Raw genomic sequence first — 12,331 nt, forward strand, 5'->3', positions numbered from 1 at the left:
AGAAATAAAAAGGCCAAATTGTTGGGCTAGGCCCATGTAGCTAGAGAAAATTAATAAAGAAAATATATAGTAAAAAGGCCGAATTTTTGGGCTAGGCCCATGTAGAAAACCGAATTGGACCGGGCTGAATCTTGTGCCACATCAGCTTGCCACGCTGGATGCCTACGTGGCCTGGGGAGGTTGCTAGTGACCAAAACGCCACAGTAGACGTATTTTGGTCATAAACGTCTTCGACCATTCCATAAGAAAGGTCGCTACTGTCAGTTTATGACGGCCAGCTTTTGACCTTATGTTTTTGGTCACAAAAAGGTCACAAATGAAAATTTGTGACCATTCAGTGACCAATAGTGGTGGTCACAATTGACATATTTCTTGTAGTGTGTTTGAAGTGACATACATCTTTTTGGGAATGGGTGATTTCATCGACGTGGCATGAATTTCCTAGTAAAAACATATCCCTTTGCTATTGGAAATTCGCTCAGCAAAACATTCTCAACACCCCTATTGTCTACTAGATTTGGTAGTTAATTTTGCATTCTACAATGCTAGTCATTGTTACTGTTACCATGCTTGTTTTGTGCTAAATCTATCAGTGGGGTGGGGGTCGGGGTGTCCTTATGTTTAGATGAACCTTGCTTTAATTTTGTTCTGTCAATCCTCTATCCAAATCGATCAATTGTGTTATGAATACATTACCATGCCTAATGTAGAAAAGTTATCAGTGATGCATAAGCTTTTTTCAGGGTTGTGATCTGTAATATATGTGGTTTTTCCAGCTATGTTATGCATAATTTACCATACCTTATGTACACAACTTATCAGTTGAGCATAATCGTTTTTAAGTAGCGATGTGTGATATATGTCTATTTTACCAGATGTGTTATGCATAAATTACTTTGCCTAATGCACACAACTTATCAGTGTAGCATAAGCATTTTTAGCACAGTTATCTGTAGTAAAAAGGTTTTTACCAGCTCTGTTATGTATAAATTGCTACCTAATGTACATAACTTAATGTAGAATAAGCAATTTTTTAGGGTATTTATCTATAGTGTATGTGTATTTTAACAGCTCTGTCATGCATATATTACCATGTCTAATGTACCCCAACTTATCAGTGGAGCACAAGCAAGTTTGGCAACTGATCCACATTTTTTTTCATCATGTTCTCTATGATTTTTTTCTTATGTATATTGTGTGTTTGTACCATATTTTCCATGCCATTGTCATTTGTGTTTCTCATTCATTTTTGTTTTCCATAGGTAATTTCTGCCCATTTTACATGTTATGTTTATTGTTTACTGGGTCTGCTGTGAATACTTTATCAGGCTTATTCTATTATTAGTATTACCATGTTTTCTAGTAGCATTTTTCTATCGTGTCACTCGACCATGATCCTGTCAAATATGTTTTTCTTTTTGAACAGGGATTCTGCAAATGCTCCTGTAGCTGCATGTAAGGACTTTCTTTGAAAATTTATCAAAATAATTCAGCAGCAACGCGCGGGTCATCATCTAGTTATATGAGAGGTCTAGGATACAAGTGTCCACGACTCCATACTATACTACTCAGAGTTCAACTGTAAACTATCTTGTTCACAATATTCGACACAACGCTAACATGTGAAAGGAGAGGAAGTATGCGATTGACAAAATCAATGCTAGGATCATGATGCATCGTGAGAGGCAATGCTGATAGTAGGTAAAACAATGGCGGTAGCAACAAAAAATCATCGAAGTTCATGAATTGATAATACCACGATTTATCATGTCATGAAATTTCGGATCCAAAATCAAAATGTGTCATGATGAAAAAACTTACAAAAAACACTAGTTAAGCATTTACTGTGTTCATAGGCTGAATGTTTTTCCCAATTTGAACCAATCACTATTTTGCGGCCCAATTTGAACTAATTACTATTCATAGATGATGTCTACTATGCAACTTTATTCTTATAGACACGTGTTGGGCCTCCAAGCGCAAAGTTTTGTAGGACAGTAGCAATTTTCCCTTAAGTGGATGACCTAAGGTTTATCAATCCGTGAGAGGTGTAGGATGAAGATGGTCTCCCTCAAACGACCCTGCAACCAAATATAAGCAATCTCTTGTGTCCCCAACACACCCAATACAATGGCAAATTGTATAGGTGCATTAGTTCGGCGAAGAGATGGTGATACAAGTGTAATATGGAGAGTAGATATTGGTTTTTGTAATCTGAAATTATAAAAATAGCAAGGTAATTAATAGTAAATGGGCACAAAAATGATGTTGCAATGCTTAAAAACAAGGCCTAGGGTCCGTACTTTCGCTAATGCAATTTCTCAACAGTGCTAACATAGTTGGATCGTATGATTATCCCTCAAATTGTAACGAAGAATCACTCCTGAGTTCCTATTAGCGGAGCACAAAAGATAGGAATTGTTTGTAGGGTATGAAGCCACCTCAAAGCTATTCTTTCTGTTCGATCTATTCAAGAGTTCGTACTAAAATAACACAAAGCTATTGTTTCCGTTTGATCTATCCTAGACTTCATACTAGAATAACACCAAAACATATTCATATTCATAATACTCAATCCACACAAAGAACTATAAAGAGACCCCAAAGTTTCCGTCGGACAAAAGATAATAAAAACGTGCATCAACCCCTGTGCATAGATTACCCCAATATCACTGCGGGAATCCGCGAGTTGAATGCCATAACATACATCAAGTGAATCAATATGATACCTCATTGTCACCTTAAGTATTCACACCGCAAGACATAAATCATGTGTTCTCATATCTGAATATTCAATCCGACAAGACAAAACTTCAAAGGGTAAAGATTCAATTAATCACAACAAGAGTATAGAGGGGAGAAACATCATATGATCTGACTATATTAACAAATCCCATGATATAGATCACGAGAGAGAGAGAGAGATAAAACACATAGCTACCGGTACAAACCCTCAGCCCCGAGGGTGGACTACTCCCTCCTCATCGTGGTGTCCGCCAGGATGATGAAGATGGCCACCGGAGATGATTCCCCCCTCTGGCAGGGTGCCAGGACGGGTCTAGATTGGTTTTCGGTGGCTACGGAGCCCTGCAGCGGCGGAACTTCTGATCTAGGTTAACCCCGAGGGGTTTCGGAATATTTGGGAATTTATAGAGCAAAGAGGGGGTGCGGGAGGCCACCGAGGTGGGCAAAACCCACCTGGGCGTGCCAGGGGGCCCTGGCGCGCCCGGGTGGGTTGTGCCCCCCTCGGGGCACCCCCCAGGTGTAGCTCTGGCCCAATGGGTTCCTTCTGGTCCAAAAAAAATCCCCGTAAAGTTTTGTTGCGTTTGGACTCCGTTTGGTATTGATTTCATGCGATGTAAAAAAACAAGCAAAAAACAGCAACTGGCACTGGGCACTAGGTCAATAGGTTAGTCCCAAAAAATAATATAAAGTTGCTATAAAATGATTGTAAAACATTCAAGAATGATAAAATAACAGCATGAATACTTCATAAATTATAGATACGTTGGAGACGTATCAGCATCCCCAAGCTTAATTCCTACTCGTCCTCGAGTAGGTAAATGATAAAAGAAATAATTTATGAAGTGTGAATGCTAGCAAAGTGCACAAGTTTGATCAATGATAATTTCAATCACTTTTCCTAGCATCATAACAGCAATTCTTTCTTATAAAACTTTTCATGTTATAGTGGCAACCCATTCACATGTTAAGGTTCAAACAATGAATTCTCTTGAAACCCAACAACCTATGTTCTCAGTCACCAAGCAATTGCAATTCAACTTATTCAACAGAGTTTAAGTAAGAGCTCCACATACTCAACCATCATATAGTCTTCTATGATTGCTAACACTCACCTTGTACACATGAGCAAAACGTTTCAATCGGACACATAGAAATATAGGGGCTTATTGTTTTGCCTCCCAACGTATTCACCTCAAGGGTGATGTCAACAATAATAACTCATGCTACCCATATTCAACTGGACATATGTGCCTAGATCTTTCCTCACCACATGATGCTTGCCAAAAGAGAAAAATAAAAAGGAATAGAGAGGAAAACTTTGACTCTTTGCATAAAAGTAAATACATAAAAGTAAAAGATAGGCCCTTCGTAGAGGGAAGTAGGAATTTGTAGAGGTGCCAGAGCTCAAAGCGAAAATTGAGAAATAAAGACATTTTCAGAGGCATACTTTTCCCACCAAAGGAAACGACTTAGAGCTCCCAACACTTTCCATGCTAGATAAATCATAGGCGGTTCCCAAACAGAAAATAAATTTTATTCCTATTTCCACCATACTTTCACTTTCCATGGCTAGCCGTATCCACGGGTGCCCTCCGTACAACCACTTTCCAAGTAATTTATTATTTGACACCATAAAGTAAATTCATTTTTCATTTTGGGACTGGGCATCCCTAATACCTTTGCCTTACTCTCATGCAATGACAAGTGAATAAACACTCATCGTGAGAATAACACATCTAGCATGGAAAATATTGGCCACCCCTCACCGCCTCGCGAGCGGTACGAGCACACAAAAGAGAAATTTATTTTTTAAAATTAGAGATGGCACATACAAATTTGCTTAGAACGGCATGGAAATACCACATATACGTAGGTATGGTGGACTCTTGAAAATAAGATTTGGGTTTAAGGGTTTTTGGATGCACAAGTAGTATCTCTACTTGGTGCGGAATTTTTGGCTAGCAAAGATGGGGAGAAAGCACCACATGTTGAAGGATCTATGACAATATAACTTCTATGTGAATATGAACAAACATGAACCATTACGTTATCTTCCTTGTCCAACGTCAACAATTTTGGCATATAATATTTTGATGGGGGCTCACAATCACAAAAGATTTCCATGATAGTGTATTTGCATGTGAAAGTTCTCTTCCTTATACTAATTATTCATGAATTGCTTGTATGACCAATATTGTGATTGCCAAGCCTCAAAAGATTTCACTTTCTAAAACCAATGTGTAGCTACCACTAGGCATGATATGATTTCAAGTTCATGACATTCAATTTATTCAACAATTTACTCATAGGATATAAGTGAAGCACAAGAGTAAATGACATAGAAAAGAGCTTCGTTGACGGGATGTGAATGCCGCTTACTTAGCCTCCTTGGCAACTATTTAAGGACTATATTTTATTTAAAACTTTCAGATCTAAGCATTTTATTAAAACAGCAAGCAAAAACAAAATAAAATGACACTCTAAGAATAGCACACATCATGTGAAGAAGCAAAAACTTAGGCTCAACCAATACTAACAGATAATTGTTGAAGAAGAAAGGTGGGATGCCTATCGGGGCATCCCCAAGCTTGCATGCCTGCAGGTCGACTCTAGAGGATCCCCGGGTACCGAGCTCGAATTCGCCCTATAGTGAGTCGTATTACAATTCACTGGCCGTCGTTTTACAACGTCGTGACTGGGAAAACCCTCATCCACACAAAACTCAAAAAGAACTCGTGAGATAAGTTAGTATAAACCAATGCAAAAACCTTATCACACTCTACTGTAGCAAATCAAAAAAATTATTATTGAACATGGCATACTAAATGCCTCTACATATTTAATACTCCTATCCTCAAATAGAATCATTAAACGAGCAAACATATGCAAACATAACAGCAATCTGTCAAAACAGTACAGTTTGTAAAGAATGCAAGAGTATCAATACTTCCATAACTCCAAAAGTTATGAAAATTTACCACACTGTAGAAAATTTATCAGATCTCATTATGCAAAAGGTTTCAACATTTTATCACTGTCGGTGTACTAGAGTAGGGGTACCCTAGTATCCCGAACTTGTGCACGGGCAGTCGCAGCATCCCGCGGCAAGGCTTGCCGGGTGACCGCCAAGGTCCTCCGTGGTTCCTTTGGGGCCATTCAAGGACAAAGTATCCAAGCCAAGGAGACAAGACCCCGTCAAGAGGAGCTTGCCGGGAAAGCCAACCAAGGCATCTCAAGGAACTTGCCGCGACGCGCCACGCGTCCCGGCAAGGCCCGGTGAGCGACAAGCTCCCGGACGCAACAAGACAACGACCGCGGCAAGGCGCTTGCCGCGGAAAGCCACCACTCTGTGTCCGCGCTCCAGCACATCCACCAACGTGTCGCTCTGGGACCCTTCCAGGCGTACGTGGCGGGAGGCTGTGCAGCCAGCGGTGCGCGGTGGCAAGCAGCGCTGACAAGATTGCCATCATGGCGAGCGGTGGCGTCCCTGACGGTCCCTTTTGCACTATTTAGGCGACGCGGACGGGCATTTAATGCCCTGGTCCCCTGCCGTCAGGGTTAGGTATGACACACTATAGCAGGTAGCTGTACAAACCGCAACACCTTTCCATTTTTACCCTTGTCTACGTTGCCACCTGTCGGTGACCCCTTGAGCATATAAAAGGAGGCCCATGCGCAACGTAGAGGGAAGGAAAAAAGAGAACACTCACGCTCGGTCTCGTTAGCTGCTGGGGTGTACTGTAGCACCCCGCGCTCCCGAGCAAGAACTCAATACAAACCACAAAGAAGGAGTAGGGTTTTACGCATCCGTGCGGCCCGAACCTGGGTAAACTGCTCGTGTGCTTCGCCTCGATCCGCTCTTCGTGCGACCCTCGCCCCCGCCGAACCGAAAGGGACTCGGTCCGCCGGTCCCATAGGTGCTCGTGGATTAGTCCCCCGACATCTTTGGCGCGCCAGGTAGGGGGAATCGAGGTTGTGTGAACCAGATCCGGCGTTCACACGAGCTAGATCTTCATCATCATCATCGACATGCCGCCGAAGAAGAAGGCTTCGGAGGTGGCTGCTCCGTCCGCGCCGAACCCACCACCGCCGGAGCAAACGGCTGATGGGGCAGATGACGGCGGAAGAACGGGCGTCGACGAGGGAGCTCACGGTGCTGCCAGGTCCAAGGACAAGGCTGCGCTGCCCATCGGCGGTGTAGCCAGCTCCCACAACGACCGGGCGCACTCCAAGACCTCGGCGTCCCTACATGCACCGTGCCCATCTCAGGAGGCGCGGGACCGGCAGCGTCATGGTACTCACGGTACCATGCGTTTGCTGGACCAAGATCGAGCCGGTGGATCTCGGAGTGCTCAAGACCAGCATGCACGCCAACATGCTGGCACGAGCGAGGCACGGTCGCCTGGACGGGATACTGCTCCTTCTAACATAGTTAGAAGTCCGAGCATATCCCGCTCCTCGCACCGTTCGCCACCGCCACCCGCCACTACAGCAGAAGCTTTGGCGCGAGCTCAACTGCTCCTGGACTACCCTCCAACGGCAGACAAGATCGACGACTGGAGGGCCACCATTCAGAGTCTCATCGGCTTCGCCAACGGCGACACTCAACGGCAGCCGAGCACGTCGCAGCCGTGGCAAGTCAGCCAGGCACGAGCCGGTGGCGACAAGACCAGTGGGGGTGCAACCACTGTGCACTCTCCGCCCCGAAGGCCAAGATCGCCGACTCGCCGGATCCACCTCGACAGCGACTCCACCGCGTCATCAGATCCACGAGCTCGTCGCGATCAGCGCCAAGTTCTTCACGAACGACAGCAAGAAGACGCTCGTACTCGCATCGAGCGCCGAAGAGAAGCGCGACGTCAATCAGACCAGCGCGCTGGGCCCTCTGTCGACATGCATGCCCCAGGGGAACTAGGCGACTTGCCGTATGCGGTAGGTTGCCCTGCGTTTACTCGTGAGCTGTGGCAAGTCCAGTGACCCAGCATGAAGAATTTCAAGCCAGACGTACCAGAGAAGTACGATGGCAAGTCGCATCCGTCGGAGTTCCTCAGCATCTACACCATCGCGGTGCAGGCTGCCGGGGGGCGGGACGACAAGATCCTTGCCAACTACTTCCCGCTGGTGCTCAAGCCCAACGTCAGGTCCTGGCTCATGCACTTGCTGGACAACTCCATATCTTCCTGGGCAGACCTATGCCATCAGTTTGTCGGCGCCTTTACAGGCGGCCACAAACCTCATGGCCAAGAGAGTGACCTTCATCTACTCGCCCAGAAGGAAGGAGAGCCCCTGTGCAAGTACATTCAGAGATTCAACCGTGTACAGCACAACATCCCAGATGTCCACCCTGCCGCGGTCATCAGCGCGTTCCATCAGAACGTGCGTAACCGCAGGATGCGGGAGGAGATGGCGATGTGCAAGATCAGAGACGTCAGTGAGCTGTATGCCCTGGCCGACAAGTGTGCACGTGCTGAGGAAGGGAGGAAACTCCCCGGAGAGAATACAGGAGCAGGAGGATCTGACAGCGAGGATGCTGCCCCGGCAAAGAAAAACCGGCGGCGGAACAACAGGAAGAAGAAAGGCAAAGATGTGCTAGTCATTGAGCAGTCCGGCAACGAAGGTGGCGCCAAGAAAGCCAAAGCTGGTAGCTCCGGCAAGGAGATTGCCACATGCACCAACTACCAGACTGCGGCGGTCGCCGACAAGCAGGAACGCACCGACAAGCAGTACTGCAAGATCCACCGCACCAAGGGCCATGACCTCCAGAGCTGCAAGAAGGTCGAGCAGCTTGTCCAGCAGCAAAAGGCTGAATACGAGCAACGCGACAAGGAGAGGGCCCAAGGAGGCGCTGGAGAATCCGGCAAGAAGCGCGCCGGCCGGGGAGGACGCCGCGGCAAGGCCAAGCAGCGGCAAGGAGACAGACCTCCCCGCGGCCGCGACAAGGATGAAGATGACGACGACGACGAAGACATGGATGGTGTCGAGACCAGTGAGCAGGAGTTCCAGAAAGCCACAGAGGTCTTGTGCGTTGACGGCGGTGCTTCTCTGCATACTTCGCACCGCCAACTCAAGCAGTGGGTGCGGGAAGTCAATGCGGCGGAACCACCTGTCGAGTCACGCAAGCTTCTGAAATGGTCCAGCATGCCTATCATCTTTGATATTGAAGACCACCCTGATCGCACAACTGCGGTCGGGTGCTTGCCGATGTTGGTTTCACCAACTATCCGCAACCTCAAGTTCACTAAGATGCTAGTTGACGGCGGGGCCGGCTTGAACCTGATCTCCTCCGCTGTACTCCAGAAACTCCAGATCCCTGACAGCGAGCTTGAAGAGACCGGAACATTCCAAGGAATCAACCCGGGAAGGAGCAAGCCGAAGGGGAAGGTCACGTTGCTAGTAACATTTGGCAACGAGGTGAACTTCAGGACTAAGAGGGTCACTTTTGACGTTGCCGACTTTCCATTGCCTTACAATGGGATACTCGGCCGTCCAGCACTCGCCAAGTTCATGGCAGCCTCTCACTACGCATACAACATGCTGAAGATGCCAGGCCCGATAAGCGTCATCTCTGTCCCTGGCGACAAGAAGGATGCTCTTATCTGCGCCGACAAGATCTACCGGGAAGCGGCAGCCGCAACAGATTGCAAGTCACCTGCCGTTGAAGCTCCCGGGGGGAAGAAGAAGACCAAGTCCAGCAAGAATTCTGATTCCCACTCCGGCAAGCGCACCTCTTCGGAGTGCTGCGCTGCCGTCGAGGACGCACCATCGAGCTCCACCGGCAAGTGTAAGAAGACAATGGCAGCTCCGCCAGAGACCATGAAGGTATCCGCCAAGGAGGACGACACTGGTGGTACCTTCACCATCAGTGCCACTCTCGACCCTAAATAGGAAAGCACGCTCATTGCTTTCCTGCGGGCGAACGTCGACGTGTTTGCGTGGCAACCGTCTGACATCCCCGGTGTTCCCAGGAAAGTAATTGAGCACCATCTTGCCGTTTGTCCTCATGCGCGGCCCGTCAAGCAGAAGGTCAGGAAGCAAGTAGTGGAGCGCCAAGAATTCATCGCAGAAGAGATCAAGAAGTTGGAAGCAGCAGGCCTTGTCAGAGGAGTGCTCCATCCTACGTGGTTGGCCAATCCTGTAGTCGTGCGCAAGGCGAACGGGAAATGGAGACTTTGTATCGACTTTACCGATGTTAACAAAGCTTGTCCCAAAGACCCATTTCCTTTGCCGCGCATTGACCAGATTGTTGACTCCACGGCCGGATGTGACTTGCTTTCATTTCTTGACGCATACTCAGGATACCATCAGATCTTCATGGCAGAAGAGGATGAGGAGAAGACCGCATTCATCACTCCATGTGGCACGTACTGTTTCATACAGATGCCTTTCGGTTTAAAAAATGCTGGTTCAACATTTGCAAGGGTACTCCATGTCGCTCTTGAGCCACAAATACACAAAAATGTGGAAGCCTACATGGATGACATAGTGGTCAAGAGCAAGGACAAGGCAACTCTGATTCAAGATTTAGACGAGACCTTTGCAAATCTGCGCAAGATCAGCCTCAAGCTCAACCCCGAGAAGTGTGTGTTTGGAGTCCCCTCCGGCAAGCTTCTCGGGTTCTTCGTGTCTCAGCGGGGAATCGAAGCCAATCCCGACAAGATGAAGGCCATTGAGCAGATTGAAGCACCAAAGCGCGTCAAGGATGTACAAAGACTTGCCGGTTGCATGGCTGCTCTCAGCAGGTTTATCTCTAGGTCTGCTGAGCGCGCCCTGCCGTTTTTCAAAATATTGAAAAAGGCAGGTACAATGAAATGGACTCCGGAAGCGGAGGCTACGCTGCAAGACTTGAAGAGATACCTGTCCTCCACTCCAACACTTGTCGCACCTAAGCCACAAGAGAAGTTGCTGCTGTATATAGCGGCAACCAATCAAGTGGTTAGTGTTGCGTTAGTAGCAGAGAGGGAGGCAGATGACGAGCCAGCAACCACGGCAGGCGCATCCAGCGACAAGCAGGGGGCTTCCCCGACAAGCTATGGTCCCGACAAGGATGGATCTGCGCAGACGCGCGAGGAGATACAGAAGAGAATGGTACAGCGCCCAGTTTACTTTGTCAGTTCCCTTCTGCAGGGGGCTAGGTCAAGGTACTCTGGCGTGCAGAAATTGCTTTTCGGCCTTCTCATGGCCTCGAGAAAGCTGCGCCATTACTTCCAAGCACATGAGATCACAGTTGTCACTCGTTTTCCGCTGAAGAGGATACTACAGAATCCAGAAGCGACAGGCAGGATTGTTGAGTGGGCACTGGAACTATCAAGCGTTGGCCTCAAGTTTGAGAGTACTTCAACTATCCAAAGCAGAGCATTGGCAGAATTCATAGTAGAATGGACGCCAACACCAGATGAAGAAATTCCAGAAACGAGCATCCCCGTCGAGGAAGCAAGCAAAGAGTGGCTGATGTACTTTGATGGTGCCTTTTTGCTGCAAGGCGCCGGCGCTGGCGTGCTGCTTGTCGCACCCACCGGAGAGCACCTCAAGTACGTAGTCCAGATGCACTTTCCCAAGGAGCAAGTAACAAACAATACTGCAGAGTATGAAGGCTTGCTTGCCGGTCTCAGGATCGCGGCAGACCTTGGGATCAAGAAGCTCAGTGTCAGGGGTGACTCGTAGCTTGTCGTCCGCCAAGTGAACAAGAGCTATCAGAGTCCGTTGATGGAAGCCTACGTCGACGAAGTGAGAAAGCTAGAAGAGCACTTTGACGGCCTACAGATGGAGCATGTTCCAAGAGCTCAGAACGCCATTGCCGATGGCCTATCAAAGTGCGCCGCACTTAAGTTACCTGTGGAACCAGGGATCATTGTGCTCAAGCTGACTCAACCGTCTGTAACGCCATCAACTGGACAGAGCAAGAAGAGGAAGTTGATTTCTGGTGACTATTTTCCGGCAGAGCTTCCCGAAGCCGCCGCCAAGAAGGTCCCCAAGATCAACGCCAAGAGCGCTGAGGAGCAGTCTGCTCCGGCAAGCCCTAGGGTTTGTTCCATTGAAGCAGAAACTCCCGACAAGTTTTGCTCCGGCAAGCTTGCCGGGGAACGTCAAGCTCCGGCAGAGCCGTAGGTTCTCGCCGTAGAAGCGAATGTTCCCACAGCAGCAGATTTGCCTTCAGTCCTTGTTGTCGAGCCACAAGCTCCAGCATGGACACAGCAGATTGTCCGTTTCCTTCAGACAGGAGAACTTCTCGAAGAGCAAGAAGAAGCGGAAAGAGTAGCCCGGCAGTCAAGTATGTACCAGTTTGTCGACAACACACTGTACAGAAGAAGACTCAACGGTGTGAAATTGAAGTGTATTCACCGGGAAGACGGACAAAAGCTGTTGGCAGAGATACATGGAGGCATATGTGGTCACCACATTGGCGCAAGAGCACTTGCCGGCAAAGCATTCCGGCAAGGTTTCTTTTGGCCGACAGCCCTCCAGGATGCAACTGCACAATTAACCAAGTGTGAAGCGTGCCAGTTCCATTCCAAGCAAATACACCAACCAGCTCAAGCTCTCCAGACGATCCCTTTATGCTGGCCATTTTCGGTCTGGGGGCTCGACA

Source organism: Triticum urartu, chromosome 3 (genome assembly GCF_003073215.2).
Source record: "Triticum urartu cultivar G1812 chromosome 3, Tu2.1, whole genome shotgun sequence".
NCBI classification, from domain to species: domain Eukaryota; kingdom Viridiplantae; phylum Streptophyta; class Magnoliopsida; order Poales; family Poaceae; genus Triticum; species Triticum urartu.